Source organism: Pelobates fuscus, chromosome 3, assembly GCF_036172605.1.
Source record: "Pelobates fuscus isolate aPelFus1 chromosome 3, aPelFus1.pri, whole genome shotgun sequence".
Lineage (NCBI taxonomy): Eukaryota > Metazoa > Chordata > Amphibia > Anura > Pelobatidae > Pelobates > Pelobates fuscus.
Genome location: NC_086319.1, coordinates 395313696 through 395332759, shown reverse-complemented (window position 1 = coordinate 395332759; position 19064 = coordinate 395313696). Strand labels below are relative to the sequence as shown.

Sequence of the window (19064 nt, the reverse complement as noted above, 5' to 3'; positions counted from 1 at the left end):
AGAAAAAAGGAGCTTGATGGCAGCGGTGGGATTCAAACCCACGCCCCCGAAGAGACTGGAGCCTTAATCCAGCGCCTTAGACCGCTCGGCCACGCTACCTGCGCATGTTTCCGGCGGCTGTGTACTCACAACACGCACGCCATTTGGCAGCGTTCTGATCATTTCATTTTCTTTCTTGTCAAAAGGTTGCAAGTCCCGACAATATCTTTCCACACTCATGTGGCACTGCTGGCGGCATAGCTCATTTAGAGCGCCTTCACCTCTACAGGACGGCAAAAATACAAGAAAACTAGATCAATTCTAAAATATTACACATCCCCCTCTATTTATTCTCACACAGAACAAATATTATCCTAATATATATAAATATATATATATATATATATATATATATATATCAAAAGAGTTTGAAGCGCAAGTTCCTCGTGTTACATTCAGGTGAAAGCTGCTAGCGTGTCAAATGACCACCAACAGGTGCAAACACAAGATAACAATTCGCCACCAGCATAGGGAAAGTGCTGTGCCCAGTATTCAGCATTCAAATGCTGCCTCTAGGAAATCAATTCATGAACCTGTTTTGACTGGGAGTAAAGCAAAAAAAAAAGGAGGAACCCTTAAAATGAATCGCTAAATTAACAAGAGGACTCTATTTTTGGGTCCCGACCCCCAGGTTAAAAACCACAGAATTCATTTGAAACAGTCAGGAATCCTGCAGCATGTCAATTTTACCTACTGTAGATCAGCAGGACTTTTCCAGTTTTGGCCATCAACATAATGAAATAATCCAAGTACGGGATATATAGATAATATATGCTAAGCATGCTAAGAATGGGGCGTGTGCCTTGCAAACACAAGATAACAATTCACCACCAGCATAGGGAAAGTGCTGTGCCCAGTATTCAGCATTCAAATGCTGCCTCTAGGAAATCAATTCATGAACCTGTTTTGACTGGGAGTAAAGCAAAAAAAAAAGGAGGAACCCTTAAAATGACACGCTAAATTAACAAGAGGACTCTATTTTTGGGTCCCGACCCCCAGGTTAAAAACCACAGAATTCATTTGAAACAGTCAGGAATCCTGCAGCATGTCAATTTTACCTACTGTAGATCAGCAGGACTTTTCCAGTTTTGGCCATCAACATAATGCTAAGCATGCTAAGAATGGGGCGTGTGCCTTGCGCTTTTTGTCCAACTCTGGTATGACAGAGATCTGTGCTTATTCTTCTCCAATGCAAAAGCAGCATGACCCCGACGTGATTTGAACATGCAACCTTCTGATCTGGAGTCAGACGCGCTACCTTTGCGCCACGAGGTCTCACTGTGCAGGTGAGAGTGGTCGTCAACAGAGTAGCCAACAAAGGTAGGTTATTTCGCCCAACCGACATAAAATTAGATAGATTCTGACATATTAAATATTCAGCCTAAAGAGGAAAGAAAATAAGTACTTTTCTTTTCAGCACAATACCACTGTAATTGAAGGCAAAGCCAAACAGAAAGGCACCAGCTAGCCAGTTTCTGTGTTTGCGGCAATGTGAAGCCATACCGGTTTAATTACATTACAATGGAACATGCAAATGCTGGGGTGAATCGTGCATGGTGTGGAATTCTCCACGTGACTTACTCTTTGCTAGCTTTATATTTAGGACAGTTTGTGGCCTCTTTCAAGTGAGAAGAAAGATGTTAAATTCTCTTCCTAAAGAAGGTGTTTTATGGCATTCAGTAGATGTATTTGAGGATGGCCTCGATGTTCTTGTGGCAAAGCTGGAAACTATGCCACTATAGTATCTAAAGTGGGTATTGTGACACAGCTTGTTGATCCAAGGAGAAATCAGAAATGCAAATATGGAGTTCTAAAGGAATCCTGCTTCCCAATTTGGGGCACAATTGAAAATGACTTCAGGTCTTTCATTTTTTTCCCTTTCTCCTTCATTTGGAGCAACAAGGGGAAGAAGGGTGGGTGAATGGTTGAACCTGAGTCTTCTTTTCATCCTGAATTACTTTTGTAACTTTCTGTGATACTGTTCCATGTTTAAAGATCAAAGGAGTATGAAACAAGTGCATTTCCAAGCCTACGTCAGTTGCACCTTGTGGCAAATAAGGAAGCGGGATACAAACGGCGTGATGCGTTTATGGAAGAAAAAAGGAGCTTGATGGCAGCGGTGGGATTCGAACCCACGCCCCCGAAGAGACTGGAGCCTTAATCCAGCGCCTTAGACCGCTCGGCCACGCTACCTGCGCATGTTTCCGGCGGCTGTGTACTCACAACACGCACGCCATTTGGCAGCGTTCTGATCATTTCATTTTCTTTCTTGTCAAAAGGTTGCAAGTCCCGACAATATCTTTCCACACTCATGTGGCACTGCTGGCGGCATAGCTCATTTAGAGCGCCTTCACCTCTACAGGACGACAAAAATACAAGAAAACTAGATCAATTCTAAAATATTACACATCCCCCTCTATTTATTCTCACACAGAACAAATATTATCCTAATATATATAAATATATATATATATATATATATATATATATCAAAAGAGTTTGAAGCGCAAGTTCCTCGTGTTACATTCAGGTCAAAGCTGCTAGCGTGTCAAATGACCACCAACAGGTGCAAACACAAGATAACAATTCACCACCAGCATAGGGAAAGTGCTGTGCCCAGTATTCAGCATTCAAATGCTGCCTCTAGGAAATCAATTCATGAACCTGTTTTGACTGGGAGTAAAGCAAAAAAAAAAAGGAGGAACCCTTAAAATGACACGCTAAATTAACAAGAGGACTCTATTTTTGGGTCCCGACCCCCAGGTTAAAAACCACAGAATTCATTTGAAACAGTCAGGAATCCTGCAGCATGTCAATTTTACCTACTGTAGATCAGCAGGACTTTTCCAGTTTTGGCCATCAACATAATGAAATAATCCAAGTACGGGATATATAGATAATATATGCTAAGCATGCTAAGAATGGGGCGTGTGCCTTGCGCTTTTTATCCACCTCTGGTATGACAAGAGATCTGTGCTTATTCTTCTCCAAAGTAAAAGCAGCATGACCCCGACGTGATTTGAACACGCAACCTTCTGATCTGGAGTCAGACACGCTACCGTTGCACCACGAGGTCTCACTGTGCAGGTGGGAGTGGTCGTCAACAGAGTAGCCAACAAAGGTAGGTTATTTCCCCCAACCGACATAAAATTAGATAGATTCTGACATATTAAATATTCAGCCTAAAGAGGAAAGAAAATAAGTACTTTTCTTTTCAGCACAATACCACTGTAATTGAAGGCAAAGCCAAACAGAAAGGCACCAGCTAGCCAGTTTCTGTGTTTGCGGCAATGTGAAGCCATACCGGTTTAATTACATTACAATGGAACATGCAAATGCTGGGGTGAATCGTGCATGGTGTGGAATTCTCCACGTGACTTACTCTTTGCTAGCTTTATATTTAGGACAATTTGTGGCCTCTTTCAAGTGAGAAGAAAGATGTTAAATTCTCTTCCTAAAGAAGGTGTTTTATGGCATTCAGTAGATGTATTTGAGGATGGCCTCGATGTTCTTGTGGCAAAGCTGGAAACTATGCCACTATAGTATCTAAAGTGGGTATTGTGACACAGCTTGTTGATCCAAGGAGAAATCAGAAATGCAAATATGGAGTTCTAAAGGAATCCTGCTTCCCAATTTGGGGCACAATTGAAAATGACTTCAGGTCTTTCATTTTTTTTCCTTTCTCCTTCATTTGGAACAACAAGGGGAAGAAGAGTGGGTGAATGGTTGAACCTGAGTCTTCTTTTCATCCTGAATTACTTTTGTAACTTTCTGTGATACTGTTCCATGTTTAAAGATCAAAGGAGTATGAAACAAGTGCATTTCCAAGCCTACGTAAGTTGCACCTTGTGGCAAATAAGGAAGCGGTATTCAAACGGCGTGATGCGTTTATGGAAGAAAAAAGGAGCTTGATGGCAGCGGTGGGATTCGAACCCACGCCCCCGAAGAGACTGGAGCCTAAATCCAGCGCCTTACACCGCTCGGCCACGCTACCTGCGCATGTTTCTGGTGGCTGTGTACTCACAACACGCACGCCATTTGGCAGCGTTCTGATCATTTCATTTTCTTTCTTGTCAAAAGGTTGCAAGTCCCGACAATATCTTTCCACACTCATGTGGCACTGCTGGCGGCATAGCTCATTTAGAGCGCCTTCACCTCTACAGGACGGCAAAAATACAAGAAAACTAGATCAATTCTAAAATATTACACATCCCCCTCTATTTATTCTCACACAGAACAAATATTATCCTAATATATATAAATATATATATATATATATATATATATATATATCAAAAGAGTTTGAAGCGCAAGTTCCTCGTGTTACATTCAGGTGAAAGCTGCTAGCGTGTCAAATGACCACCAACAGGTGCAAACACAAGATAACAATTCACCACCAGCATAGGGAAAGTGCTGTGCCCAGTATTCAGCATTCAAATGCTGCCTCTAGGAAATCAATTCATGAACCTGTTTTGACTGGGAGTAAAGCAAAAAATAAAGGAGGAACCCTTAAAATGACACGCTAAATTAACAAGAGGACTCTATTTTTGGGTCCCGACCCCCAGGTTAAAAACCACAGAATTCATTTGAAACAGTCAGGAATCCTGCAGCATGTCAATTTTACCTACTGTAGATCAGCAGGACTTTTCCAGTTTTGGCCATCAACATAATGAAATAATCCAAGTACGGGATATATAGATAATATATGCTCAGCATGCTAAGAATGGGGCGTGTGCCTTGCGCTTTTTATCCAACTCTGGTATGACAAGAGATCTGTGCTTATTCTTCTCCAAAGCAAAAGCAGCATGACCCCGACGTGATTTGAACACGCAACCTTCTGATCTGGAGTCAGACGCGCTACCGTTGAGCCACGAGGCCTCACTGTGCAGGTCGCAGTGGTCGTCAACAGAGTAGCCAACAAAGGTAGGTTATTTCCCCCAAACGACATAAAATTAGATAGATTCTGACATATTAAATATTCAGCCTAAAGAGGAAAGAAAATAAGTACTTTTCTTTTCAGCACAATACCACTGTAATTGAAGGCAAAGCCAAACAGAAAGGCACCAGCTAGCCAGTTTCTGTGTTTGCGGCAATGTGAAGCCATACCGGTTTAATTACATTACAATGGAACATGCAAATGCTGGGGTGAATCGTGCATGGTGTGGAATTCTGCACGTGACTTACTCTTTGCTAGCTTTATATTTAGGACAATTTGTGGCCTCTTTCAAGTGAGAAGAAAGATGTTAAATTCTCTTCCTAAAGAAGGTGTTTTATGGCATTCAGTAGATGTATTTGAGGATGGCCTCGATGTTCTTGTGGCAAAGCTGGAAACTATGCCACTATAGTATCTAAAGTGGGTATTGTGACACAGCTTGTTGATCCAAGGAGAAATCGGAAATGCAAATATGGAGTTCTAAAGGAATCCTGCTTCCCAATTTGGGGCACAATTGAAAATGACTTCAGGTCTTTCATTTTTTTCCCTTTCTCCTTCATTTGGAACAACAAGGGGAAGAAGGGTGGGTGAATGGTTGAACCTGAGTCTTCTTTTCATCCTGAATTACTTTTGTAACTTTCTGTGATACTGTTCCATGTTTAAAGATCAAAGGAGTATGAAACAAGTGCATTTCCAAGCCTACGTAAGTTGCACCTTGTGGCAAATAAGGAAGCGGTATTCAAACGGCGTGATGCGTTTATGGAAGAAAAAAGGAGCTTGATGGCAGCGGTGGGATTCGAACCCACGCCCCCGAAGAGACTGGAGCCTAAATCCAGCGCCTTACACCGCTCGGCCACGCTACCTGCGCATGTTTCTGGTGGCTGTGTACTCACAACACGCACGCCATTTGGCAGCGTTCTGATCATTTCATTTTCTTTCTTGTCAAAAGGTTGCAAGTCCCGACAATATCTTTCCACACTCATGTGGCACTGCTGGCGGCATAGCTCATTTAGAGCGCCTTCACCTCTACAGGACGGCAAAAATACAAGAAAACTAGATCAATTCTAAAATATTACACATCCCCCTCTATTTATTCTCACACAGAACAAATATTATCCTAATATATATAAATATATATATATATATATATATATATCAAAAGAGTTTGAAGCGCAAGTTCCTCGTGTTACATTCAGGTGAAAGCTGCTAGCGTGTCAAATGACCACCAACAGGTGCAAACACAAGATAACAATTCACCACCAGCATAGGGAAAGTGCTGTGCCCAGTATTCAGCATTCAAATGCTGCCTCTAGGAAATCAATTCATGAACCTGTTTTGACTGGGAGTAAAGCAAAAAATAAAGGAGAAACCCTTAAAATGACACGCTAAATTAACAAGAGGACTCTATTTTTGGGTCCCGACCCCCAGGTTAAAAACCACAGAATTCATTTGAAACAGTCAGGAATCCTGCAGCATGTAAATTTTACCTACTGTAGATCAGCAGGACTTTTCCAGTTTTGGCCATCAACATAATGAAATAATCCAAGTACGGGATATATAGATAATATATGCTCAGCATGCTAAGAATGGGGCGTGTGCCTTGCGCTTTTTATCCAACTCTGGTATGACAAGAGATCTGTGCTTATTCTTCTCCAAAGCAAAAGCAGCATGACCCCGACGTGATTTGAACACGCAACCTTCTGATCTGGAGTCAGACGCGCTACCGTTGAGCCACGAGGCCTCACTGTGCAGGTCGCAGTGGTCGTCAACAGAGTAGCCAACAAAGGTAGGTTATTTCCCCCAAACGACATAAAATTAGATAGATTCTGACATATTAAATATTCAGCCTAAAGAGGAAAGAAAATAAGTACTTTTCTTTTCAGCACAATACCACTGTAATTGAAGGCAAAGCCAAACAGAAAGGCACCAGCTAGCCAGTTTCTGTGTTTGCGGCAATGTGAAGCCATACCGGTTTAATTACATTACAATGGAACATGCAAATGCTGGGGTGAATCGTGCATGGTGTGGAATTCTGCACGTGACTTACTCTTTGCTAGCTTTATATTTAGGACAATTTGTGGCCTCTTTCAAGTGAGAAGAAAGATGTTAAATTCTCTTCCTAAAGAAGGTGTTTTATGGCATTCAGTAGATGTATTTGAGGATGGCCTCGATGTTCTTGTGGCAAAGCTGGAAACTATGCCACTATAGTATCTAAAGTGGGTATTGTGACACAGCTTGTTGATCCAAGGAGAAATCGGAAATGCAAATATGGAGTTCTAAAGGAATCCTGCTTCCCAATTTGGGGCACAATTGAAAATGACTTCAGGTCTTTCATTTTTTTCCCTTTCTCCTTCATTTGGAACAACAAGGGGAAGAAGGGTGGGTGAATGGTTGAACCTGAGTCTTCTTTTCATCCTGAATTACTTTTGTAACTTTCTGTGATACTGTTCCATGTTTAAAGATCAAAGGAGTATGAAACAAGAGCATTTCCAAGCCTACGTAAGTTGCACCTTGTGGCAAATAAGGAAGCGGTATTCAAACGGCGTGATGCGTTTATGGAAGAAAAAAGGAGCTTGATGGCAGCGGTGGGATTCGAACCCACGCCCCCGAAGAGACTGGAGCCTAAATCCACCGCCTTACACCGCTCGGCCACGCTACCTGCGCATGTTTCTGGTGGCTGTGTACTCACAACACGCACGCCATTTGGCAGCGTTCTGATCATTTCATTTTCTTTCTTGTCAAAAGGTTGCAAGTCCCGACAATATCTTTCCACACTCATGTGGCACTGCTGGCGGCATAGCTCATTTAGAGCGCCTTCACCTCTACAGGACGGCAAAAATACAAGAAAACTAGATCAATTCTAAAATATTACACATCCCCCTCTATTTATTCTCACACAGAACAAATATTATCCTAATATATATAAATATATATATATATATATATATATATATATATATCAAAAGAGTTTGAAGCGCAAGTTCCTCGTGTTACATTCAGGTGAAAGCTGCTAGCGTGTCAAATGACCACCAACAGGTGCAAACACAAGATAACAATTCACCACCAGCATAGGGAAAGTGCTGTGCCCAGTATTCAGCATTCAAATGCTGCCTCTAGGAAATCAATTCATGAACCTGTTTTGACTGGGAGTAAAGCAAAAAATAAAGGAGGAACCCTTAAAATGACACGCTAAATTAACAAGAGGACTCTATTTTTGGGTCCCGACCCCCAGGTTAAAAACCACAGAATTCATTTGAAACAGTCAGGAATCCTGCAGCATGTCAATTTTACCTACTGTAGATCAGCAGGACTTTTCCAGTTTTGGCCATCAACATAATGAAATAATCCAAGTACGGGATATATAGATAATATATGCTAAGCATGCTAAGAATGGGGCGTGTGCCTTGCGCTTTTTATCCACCTCTGGTATGACAAGAGATCTGTGCTTATTCTTCTCCAAAGTAAAAGCAGCATGACCCCGACGTGATTTGAACACGCAACCTTCTGATCTGGAGTCAGACACGCTACCGTTGCACCACGAGGTCTCACTGTGCAGGTGGGAGTGGTCGTCAACAGAGTAGCCAACAAAGGTAGGTTATTTCCCCCAACCGACATAAAATTAGATAGATTCTGACATATTAAATATTCAGCCTAAAGAGGAAAGAAAATAAGTACTTTTCTTTTCAGCACAATACCACTGTAATTGAAGGCAAAGCCAAACAGAAAGGCACCAGCTAGCCAGTTTCTGTGTTTGCGGCAATGTGAAGCCATACCGGTTTAATTACATTACAATGGAACATGCAAATGCTGGGGTGAATCGTGCATGGTGTGGAATTCTCCACGTGACTTACTCTTTGCTAGCTTTATATTTAGGACAATTTGTGGCCTCTTTCAAGTGAGAAGAAAGATGTTAAATTCTCTTCCTAAAGAAGGTGTTTTATGGCATTCAGTAGATGTATTTGAGGATGGCCTCGATGTTCTTGTGGCAAAGCTGGAAACTATGCCACTATAGTATCTAAAGTGGGTATTGTGACACAGCTTGTTGATCCAAGGAGAAATCAGAAATGCAAATATGGAGTTCTAAAGGAATCCTGCTTCCCAATTTGGGGCACAATTGAAAATGACTTCAGGTCTTTCATTTTTTTCCCTTTCTCCTTCATTTGGAGCAACAAGGGGAAGAAGGGTGGGTGAATGGTTGAACCTGAGTCTTCTTTTCATCCTGAATTACTTTTGTAACTTTCTGTGATACTGTTCCATGTTTAAAGATCAAAGGAGTATGAAACAAGTGCATTTCCAAGCCTACGTCAGTTGCACCTTGTGGCAAATAAGGAAGCGGGATACAAACGGCGTGATGCGTTTATGGAAGAAAAAAGGAGCTTGATGGCAGCGGTGGGATTCGAACCCACGCCCCCGAAGAGACTGGAGCCTTAATCCAGCGCCTTAGACCGCTCGGCCACGCTACCTGCGCATGTTTCCGGCGGCTGTGTACTCACAACACGCACGCCATTTGGCAGCGTTCTGATCATTTCATTTTCTTTCTTGTCAAAAGGTTGCAAGTCCCGACAATATCTTTCCACACTCATGTGGCACTGCTGGCGGCATAGCTCATTTAGAGCGCCTTCACCTCTACAGGACGACAAAAATACAAGAAAACTAGATCAATTCTAAAATATTACACATCCCCCTCTATTTATTCTCACACAGAACAAATATTATCCTAATATATATAAATATATATATATATATATATATATATATATCAAAAGAGTTTGAAGCGCAAGTTCCTCGTGTTACATTCAGGTCAAAGCTGCTAGCGTGTCAAATGACCACCAACAGGTGCAAACACAAGATAACAATTCACCACCAGCATAGGGAAAGTGCTGTGCCCAGTATTCAGCATTCAAATGCTGCCTCTAGGAAATCAATTCATGAACCTGTTTTGACTGGGAGTAAAGCAAAAAAAAAAAGGAGGAACCCTTAAAATGACACGCTAAATTAACAAGAGGACTCTATTTTTGGGTCCCGACCCCCAGGTTAAAAACCACAGAATTCATTTGAAACAGTCAGGAATCCTGCAGCATGTCAATTTTACCTACTGTAGATCAGCAGGACTTTTCCAGTTTTGGCCATCAACATAATGAAATAATCCAAGTACGGGATATATAGATAATATATGCTAAGCATGCTAAGAATGGGGCGTGTGCCTTGCGCTTTTTATCCACCTCTGGTATGACAAGAGATCTGTGCTTATTCTTCTCCAAAGTAAAAGCAGCATGACCCCGACGTGATTTGAACACGCAACCTTCTGATCTGGAGTCAGACACGCTACCGTTGCACCACGAGGTCTCACTGTGCAGGTGGGAGTGGTCGTCAACAGAGTAGCCAACAAAGGTAGGTTATTTCCCCCAACCGACATAAAATTAGATAGATTCTGACATATTAAATATTCAGCCTAAAGAGGAAAGAAAATAAGTACTTTTCTTTTCAGCACAATACCACTGTAATTGAAGGCAAAGCCAAACAGAAAGGCACCAGCTAGCCAGTTTCTGTGTTTGCGGCAATGTGAAGCCATACCGGTTTAATTACATTACAATGGAACATGCAAATGCTGGGGTGAATCGTGCATGGTGTGGAATTCTCCACGTGACTTACTCTTTGCTAGCTTTATATTTAGGACAATTTGTGGCCTCTTTCAAGTGAGAAGAAAGATGTTAAATTCTCTTCCTAAAGAAGGTGTTTTATGGCATTCAGTAGATGTATTTGAGGATGGCCTCGATGTTCTTGTGGCAAAGCTGGAAACTATGCCACTATAGTATCTAAAGTGGGTATTGTGACACAGCTTGTTGATCCAAGGAGAAATCAGAAATGCAAATATGGAGTTCTAAAGGAATCCTGCTTCCCAATTTGGGGCACAATTGAAAATGACTTCAGGTCTTTCATTTTTTTTCCTTTCTCCTTCATTTGGAACAACAAGGGGAAGAAGAGTGGGTGAATGGTTGAACCTGAGTCTTCTTTTCATCCTGAATTACTTTTGTAACTTTCTGTGATACTGTTCCATGTTTAAAGATCAAAGGAGTATGAAACAAGTGCATTTCCAAGCCTACGTAAGTTGCACCTTGTGGCAAATAAGGAAGCGGTATTCAAACGGCGTGATGCGTTTATGGAAGAAAAAAGGAGCTTGATGGCAGCGGTGGGATTCGAACCCACGCCCCCGAAGAGACTGGAGCCTAAATCCAGCGCCTTACACCGCTCGGCCACGCTACCTGCGCATGTTTCTGGTGGCTGTGTACTCACAACACGCACGCCATTTGGCAGCGTTCTGATCATTTCATTTTCTTTCTTGTCAAAAGGTTGCAAGTCCCGACAATATCTTTCCACACTCATGTGGCACTGCTGGCGGCATAGCTCATTTAGAGCGCCTTCACCTCTACAGGACGGCAAAAATACAAGAAAACTAGATCAATTCTAAAATATTACACATCCCCCTCTATTTATTCTCACACAGAACAAATATTATCCTAATATATATAAATATATATATATATATATATATATATATATATCAAAAGAGTTTGAAGCGCAAGTTCCTCGTGTTACATTCAGGTGAAAGCTGCTAGCGTGTCAAATGACCACCAACAGGTGCAAACACAAGATAACAATTCACCACCAGCATAGGGAAAGTGCTGTGCCCAGTATTCAGCATTCAAATGCTGCCTCTAGGAAATCAATTCATGAACCTGTTTTGACTGGGAGTAAAGCAAAAAATAAAGGAGGAACCCTTAAAATGACACGCTAAATTAACAAGAGGACTCTATTTTTGGGTCCCGACCCCCAGGTTAAAAACCACAGAATTCATTTGAAACAGTCAGGAATCCTGCAGCATGTCAATTTTACCTACTGTAGATCAGCAGGACTTTTCCAGTTTTGGCCATCAACATAATGAAATAATCCAAGTACGGGATATATAGATAATATATGCTCAGCATGCTAAGAATGGGGCGTGTGCCTTGCGCTTTTTATCCAACTCTGGTATGACAAGAGATCTGTGCTTATTCTTCTCCAAAGCAAAAGCAGCATGACCCCGACGTGATTTGAACACGCAACCTTCTGATCTGGAGTCAGACGCGCTACCGTTGAGCCACGAGGCCTCACTGTGCAGGTCGCAGTGGTCGTCAACAGAGTAGCCAACAAAGGTAGGTTATTTCCCCCAAACGACATAAAATTAGATAGATTCTGACATATTAAATATTCAGCCTAAAGAGGAAAGAAAATAAGTACTTTTCTTTTCAGCACAATACCACTGTAATTGAAGGCAAAGCCAAACAAACAGGCACCAGCTAGCCAGTTTCTGTGTTTGCGGCAATGTGAAGCCATACCGGTTTAATTACATTACAATGGAACATGCAAATGCTGGGGTGAATCGTGCATGGTGTGGAATTCTGCACGTGACTTACTCTTTGCTAGCTTTATATTTAGGACAATTTGTGGCCTCTTTCAAGTGAGAAGAAAGATGTTAAATTCTCTTCCTAAAGAAGGTGTTTTATGGCATTCAGTAGATGTATTTGAGGATGGCCTCGATGTTCTTGTGGCAAAGCTGGAAACTATGCCACTATAGTATCTAAAGTGGGTATTGTGACACAGCTTGTTGATCCAAGGAGAAATCGGAAATGCAAATATGGAGTTCTAAAGGAATCCTGCTTCCCAATTTGGGGCACAATTGAAAATGACTTCAGGTCTTTCATTTTTTTCCCTTTCTCCTTCATTTGGAACAACAAGGGGAAGAAGGGTGGGTGAATGGTTGAACCTGAGTCTTCTTTTCATCCTGAATTACTTTTGTAACTTTCTGTGATACTGTTCCATGTTTAAAGATCAAAGGAGTATGAAACAAGTGCATTTCCAAGCCTACGTAAGTTGCACCTTGTGGCAAATAAGGAAGCGGTATTCAAACGGCGTGATGCGTTTATGGAAGAAAAAAGGAGCTTGATGGCAGCGGCGGGATTCGAACCCACGCCCCCGAAGAGACTGGAGCCTAAATCCAGCGCCTTACACCGCTCGGCCACGCTACCTGCGCATGTTTCTGGTGGCTGTGTACTCACAACACGCACGCCATTTGGCAGCGTTCTGATCATTTCATTTTCTTTCTTGTCAAAAGGTTGCAAGTCCCGACAATATCTTTCCACACTCATGTGGCACTGCTGGCGGCATAGCTCATTTAGAGCGCCTTCACCTCTACAGGACGGCAAAAATACAAGAAAACTAGATCAATTCTAAAATATTACACATCCCCCTCTATTTATTCTCACACAGAACAAATATTATCCTAATATATATAAATATATATATATATATATATATATATCAAAAGAGTTTGAAGCGCAAGTTCCTCGTGTTACATTCAGGTGAAAGCTGCTAGCGTGTCAAATGACCACCAACAGGTGCAAACACAAGATAACAATTCACCACCAGCATAGGGAAAGTGCTGTGCCCAGTATTCAGCATTCAAATGCTGCCTCTAGGAAATCAATTCATGAACCTGTTTTGACTGGGAGTAAAGCAAAAAATAAAGGAGGAACCCTTAAAATGACACGCTAAATTAACAAGAGGACTCTATTTTTGGGTCCCGACCCCCAGGTTAAAAACCACAGAATTCATTTGAAACAGTCAGGAATCCTGCAGCATGTAAATTTTACCTACTGTAGATCAGCAGGACTTTTCCAGTTTTGGCCATCAACATAATGAAATAATCCAAGTACGGGATATATAGATAATATATGCTCAGCATGCTAAGAATGGGGCGTGTGCCTTGCGCTTTTTATCCAACTCTGGTATGACAAGAGATCTGTGCTTATTCTTCTCCAAAGCAAAAGCAGCATGACCCCGACGTGATTTGAACACGCAACCTTCTGATCTGGAGTCAGACGCGCTACCGTTGAGCCACGAGGCCTCACTGTGCAGGTCGCAGTGGTCGTCAACAGAGTAGCCAACAAAGGTAGGTTATTTCCCCCAAACGACATAAAATTAGATAGATTCTGACATATTAAATATTCAGCCTAAAGAGGAAAGAAAATAAGTACTTTTCTTTTCAGCACAATACCACTGTAATTGAAGGCAAAGCCAAACAGAAAGGCACCAGCTAGCCAGTTTCTGTGTTTGCGGCAATGTGAAGCCATACCGGTTTAATTACATTACAATGGAACATGCAAATGCTGGGGTGAATCGTGCATGGTGTGGAATTCTGCACGTGACTTACTCTTTGCTAGCTTTATATTTAGGACAATTTGTGGCCTCTTTCAAGTGAGAAGAAAGATGTTAAATTCTCTTCCTAAAGAAGGTGTTTTATGGCATTCAGTAGATGTATTTGAGGATGGCCTCGATGTTCTTGTGGCAAAGCTGGAAACTATGCCACTATAGTATCTAAAGTGGGTATTGTGACACAGCTTGTTGATCCAAGGAGAAATCGGAAATGCAAATATGGAGTTCTAAAGGAATCCTGCTTCCCAATTTGGGGCACAATTGAAAATGACTTCAGGTCTTTCATTTTTTTCCCTTTCTCCTTCATTTGGAACAACAAGGGGAAGAAGGGTGGGTGAATGGTTGAACCTGAGTCTTCTTTTCATCCTGAATTACTTTTGTAACTTTCTGTGATACTGTTCCATGTTTAAAGATCAAAGGAGTATGAAACAAGAGCATTTCCAAGCCTACGTAAGTTGCACCTTGTGGCAAATAAGGAAGCGGTATTCAAACGGCGTGATGCGTTTATGGAAGAAAAAAGGAGCTTGATGGCAGCGGTGGGATTCGAACCCACGCCCCCGAAGAGACTGGAGCCTAAATCCACCGCCTTACACCGCTCGGCCACGCTACCTGCGCATGTTTCTGGTGGCTGTGTACTCACAACACGCACGCCATTTGGCAGCGTTCTGATCATTTCATTTTCTTTCTTGTCAAAAGGTTGCAAGTCCCGACAATATCTTTCCACACTCATGTGGCACTGCTGGCGGCATAGCTCATTTAGAGCGCCTTCACCTCTACAGGACGGCAAAAATACAAGAAAACTAGATCAATTCTAAAATATTACACATCCCCCTCTATTTATTCTCACACAGAACAAATATTATCCTAATATATATAAATATATATATATATATATATATATATATATATATCAAAAGAGTTTGAAGCGCAAGTTCCTCGTGTTACATTCAGGTGAAAGCTGCTAGCGTGTCAAATGACCACCAACAGGTGCAAACACAAGATAACAATTCACCACCAGCATAGGGAAAGTGCTGTGCCCAGTATTCAGCATTCAAATGCTGCCTCTAGGAAATCAATTCATGAACCTGTTTTGACTGGGAGTAAAGCAAAAAATAAAGGAGGAACCCTTAAAATGACACGCTAAATTAACAAGAGGACTCTATTTTTGGGTCCCGACCCCCAGGTTAAAAACCACAGAATTCATTTGAAACAGTCAGGAATCCTGCAGCATGTCAATTTTACCTACTGTAGATCAGCAGGACTTTTCCAGTTTTGGCCATCAACATAATGAAATAATCCAAGTACGGGATATATAGATAATATATGCTAAGCATGCTAAGAATGGGGCGTGTGCCTTGCGCTTTTTATCCACCTCTGGTATGACAAGAGATCTGTGCTTATTCTTCTCCAAAGTAAAAGCAGCATGACCCCGACGTAATTTGAACACGCAACCTTCTGATCTGGAGTCAGACACGCTACCGTTGCACCACGAGGTCTCACTGTGCAGGTGGGAGTGGTCGTCAACAGAGTAGCCAACAAAGGTAGGTTATTTCCCCCAACCGACATAAAATTAGATAGATTCTGACATATTAAATATTCAGCCTAAAGAGGAAAGAAAATAAGTACTTTTCTTTTCAGCACAATACCACTGTAATTGAAGGCAAAGCCAAACAGAAAGGCACCAGCTAGCCAGTTTCTGTGTTTGCGGCAATGTGAAGCCATACCGGTTTAATTACATTACAATGGAACATGCAAATGCTGGGGTGAATCGTGCATGGTGTGGAATTCTCCACGTGACTTACTCTTTGCTAGCTTTATATTTAGGACAATTTGTGGCCTCTTTCAAGTGAGAAGAAAGATGTTAAATTCTCTTCCTAAAGAAGGTGTTTTATGGCATTCAGTAGATGTATTTGAGGATGGCCTCGATGTTCTTGTGGCAAAGCTGGAAACTATGCCACTATAGTATCTAAAGTGGGTATTGTGACACAGCTTGTTGATCCAAGGAGAAATCAGAAATGCAAATATGGAGTTCTAAAGGAATCCTGCTTCCCAATTTGGGGCACAATTGAAAATGACTTCAGGTCTTTCATTTTTTTTCCTTTCTCCTTCATTTGGAACAACAAGGGGAAGAAGAGTGGGTGAATGGTTGAACCTGAGTCTTCTTTTCATCCTGAATTACTTTTGTAACTTTCTGTGATACTGTTCCATGTTTAAAGATCAAAGGAGTATGAAACAAGTGCATTTCCAAGCCTACGTAAGTTGCACCTTGTGGCAAATAAGGAAGCGGTATTCAAACGGCGTGATGCGTTTATGGAAGAAAAAAGGAGCTTGATGGCAGCGGTGGGATTCGAACCCACGCCCCCGAAGAGACTGGAGCCTTAATCCAGCGCCTTAGACCGCTCGGCCACGCTACCTGCACATGTTTCTGGCGGCTGTGTACTCACAACACGCACGCCATTTGGCAGCGTTCTGATCATTTCATTTTCTTTCTTGTCAAAAGGTTGCAAGTCCCGACAATATCTTTCCACACTCATGTGGCACTGCTGGCGGCATAGCTCATTTAGAGCGCCTTCACCTCTACAGGACGGCAAAAATACAAGAAAACTAGATCAATTCTAAAATATTACACATCCCCCTCTATTTATTCTCACACAGAACAAATATTATCCTAATATATATAAATATATATATATATATATATATATATATCAAAATAGTTTGAAGCGCAAGTTCCTCGTGTTACATTCAGGTGAAAGCTGCTAGCGTGTCAAATGACCACCAACAGGTGCAAACACAAGATAACAATTCACCACCAGCATAGGGAAAGTGCTGTGCCCAGTATTCAGCATTCAAATGCTGCCTCTAGGAAATCAATTCATGAACCTGTTTTGACTGGGAGTAAAGCAAAAAATAAAGGAGGAACCCTTAAAATGACACGCTAAATTAACAAGAGGACTCTATTTTTGGGTCCCGACCCCAGGTTAAAAACCACAGAATTCATTTGAAACAGTCAGGAATCCTGCAGCATGTCAATTTTACCTACTGTAGATCAGCAGGAATTTTCCAGTTTTGGCCATCAACATAATGAAATAATTCAAGTACGGGATATATAGATAATATATGCTCAGCATGCTAAGAATGGGGCGTGTGCCTTGCGCTTTTTATCCAACTCTGGTATGACAAGAGATCTGTGCTTATTCTTCTCCAAAGCAAAAGCAGCATGACCCCGACGTGATTTGAACACGCAACCTTCTGATCTGGAGTCAGACGCGCTACCGTTGAGCCACGAGGCCTCACTGTGCAGGTCGCAGTGGTCGTCAACAGAGTAGCCAACAAAGGTAGGTTATTTCCCCCAAACGACATAAAATTAGATAGATTCTGACATATTAAATATTCAGCCTAAAGAGGAAAGAAAATAAGTACTTTTCTTTTCAGCACAATACCACTGTAATTGAAGGCAAAGCCAAACAGAAAGGCACCAGCTAGCCAGTTTCTGTGTTTGCGGCAATGTGAAGCCATACCGGTTTAATTACATTACAATGGAACATGCAAATGCTGGGGTGAATCGTGCATGGTGTGGAATTCTGCACGTGACTTACTCTTTGCTAGCTTTATATTTAGGACAATTTGTGGCCTCTTTCAAGTGAGAAGAAAGATGTTAAATTCTCTTCCTAAAGAAGGTGTTTTATGGCATTCAGTAGATGTATTTGAGGATGGCCTCGATGTTCTTGTGGCAAAGCTGGAAACTATGCCACTATAGTATCTAAAGTGGGTATTGTGACACAGCTTGTTGATCCAAGGAGAAATCGGAAATGCAAATATGGAGTTCTAAAGGAATCCTGCTTCCCAATTTGGGGCACAATTGAAAATGACTTCAGGTCTTTCATTTTTTTCCCTTTCTCCTTCATTTGGAACAACAAGGGGAAGAAGGGTGGGTGAATGGTTGAACCTGAGTCTTCTTTTCATCCTGAATTACTTTAGTAACTTTCTGTGATACTGTTCCATGTTTAAAGATCAAAGGAGTATGAAACAAGTGCATTTCCAAGCCTACGTAAGTTGCACCTTGTGGCAAATAAGGAAGCGGTATTCAAACGGCGTGATGCGTTTATGGAAGAAAAAAGGAGCTTGATGGCAGCGGTGGGATTCGAACCCACGCCCCCGAAGAGACTGGAGCCTTAATCCAGCGCCTTAGACCGCTCGGCCACGCTACCTGCGCATGTTTCTGGCAGCTGTGTACTCACAACACGCACGCCATTTGGCAGCGTTCTGATCATTTCATTTTCTTTCTTGTCAAAAGGTTGCAAGTCCCGACAATATCTTTCCACACTCATGTGGCACTGCTGGCGGCATAGCTCATTTAGAGCGCCTTCACCTCTACAGGACGGCAAAAATACAAGAAAACTAGATCAATTCTAAAATATTACACATCCCCCTCTATTTATTCTCACACAGAACAAATATTATCCTAATATATATAAATATATATATATATATATATATCAAAAGAGTTTGAAGTGCAAGTTCCTCATGTTACATTCAGGTGAATGCTGCTAGCGTGTCAAATGACCACCTACAGGTGCAAACACAAGATAACAATTCACCACCAGCATAGGGAAAGTGCTGTGCCCAGTATTCAGCATTCAAATGCTGCCTCTAGGAAATCAATTCATGAACCTGTTTTGACTGGGAGTAAAGCAAAAAAAAAGGAGGAACCCTTAAAATGACACGCTAAATTAACAAGAGGACTCTATTTTTGGGTCCCGACCCCCAGGTTAAAAACCACAGAATTCATTTGAAACATTCAGGAATCCTGCAGCATGTCAATTTTACCTACTGTAGA

General features: G+C 41.7%; 10 non-coding genes across 10 annotated transcripts; all 10 read right to left on the bottom strand.

Annotated features, from left to right (window-relative positions):
* Nucleotides 1-2150: 2150 nt before the first annotated feature.
* TRNAL-AAG (transfer RNA leucine (anticodon AAG)) lies at nucleotides 2151-2232 on the bottom strand. Its single transcript has one exon. It is a non-coding gene; the product is annotated as a tRNA-Leu (tRNA).
* Nucleotides 2233-3951: 1719 nt separating this feature from the next.
* TRNAL-UAG (transfer RNA leucine (anticodon UAG)) lies at nucleotides 3952-4033 on the bottom strand. The gene has a single exon. It is a non-coding gene; the product is annotated as a tRNA-Leu (tRNA).
* A 1720-nt stretch (nucleotides 4034-5753) lies between these two features.
* On the bottom strand, nucleotides 5754-5835 carry TRNAL-UAG (transfer RNA leucine (anticodon UAG)). Its single transcript has one exon. It is a non-coding gene; the product is annotated as a tRNA-Leu (tRNA).
* Nucleotides 5836-7549: 1714 nt separating this feature from the next.
* On the bottom strand, nucleotides 7550-7631 carry TRNAL-UAG (transfer RNA leucine (anticodon UAG)). Its single transcript has one exon. It is a non-coding gene; the product is annotated as a tRNA-Leu (tRNA).
* A 1722-nt stretch (nucleotides 7632-9353) lies between these two features.
* Nucleotides 9354-9435, bottom strand: TRNAL-AAG (transfer RNA leucine (anticodon AAG)). Its single transcript has one exon. It is a non-coding gene; the product is annotated as a tRNA-Leu (tRNA).
* Nucleotides 9436-11154: 1719 nt separating this feature from the next.
* Nucleotides 11155-11236, bottom strand: TRNAL-UAG (transfer RNA leucine (anticodon UAG)). The gene has a single exon. It is a non-coding gene; the product is annotated as a tRNA-Leu (tRNA).
* Nucleotides 11237-12956: 1720 nt separating this feature from the next.
* TRNAL-UAG (transfer RNA leucine (anticodon UAG)) lies at nucleotides 12957-13038 on the bottom strand. The gene has a single exon. It is a non-coding gene; the product is annotated as a tRNA-Leu (tRNA).
* A 1714-nt stretch (nucleotides 13039-14752) lies between these two features.
* TRNAL-UAG (transfer RNA leucine (anticodon UAG)) lies at nucleotides 14753-14834 on the bottom strand. Its single transcript has one exon. It is a non-coding gene; the product is annotated as a tRNA-Leu (tRNA).
* Nucleotides 14835-16556: 1722 nt separating this feature from the next.
* On the bottom strand, nucleotides 16557-16638 carry TRNAL-AAG (transfer RNA leucine (anticodon AAG)). The gene has a single exon. It is a non-coding gene; the product is annotated as a tRNA-Leu (tRNA).
* A 1715-nt stretch (nucleotides 16639-18353) lies between these two features.
* Nucleotides 18354-18435, bottom strand: TRNAL-AAG (transfer RNA leucine (anticodon AAG)). The gene has a single exon. It is a non-coding gene; the product is annotated as a tRNA-Leu (tRNA).
* Between the last annotated feature and the right edge of the window lie 629 nt (nucleotides 18436-19064).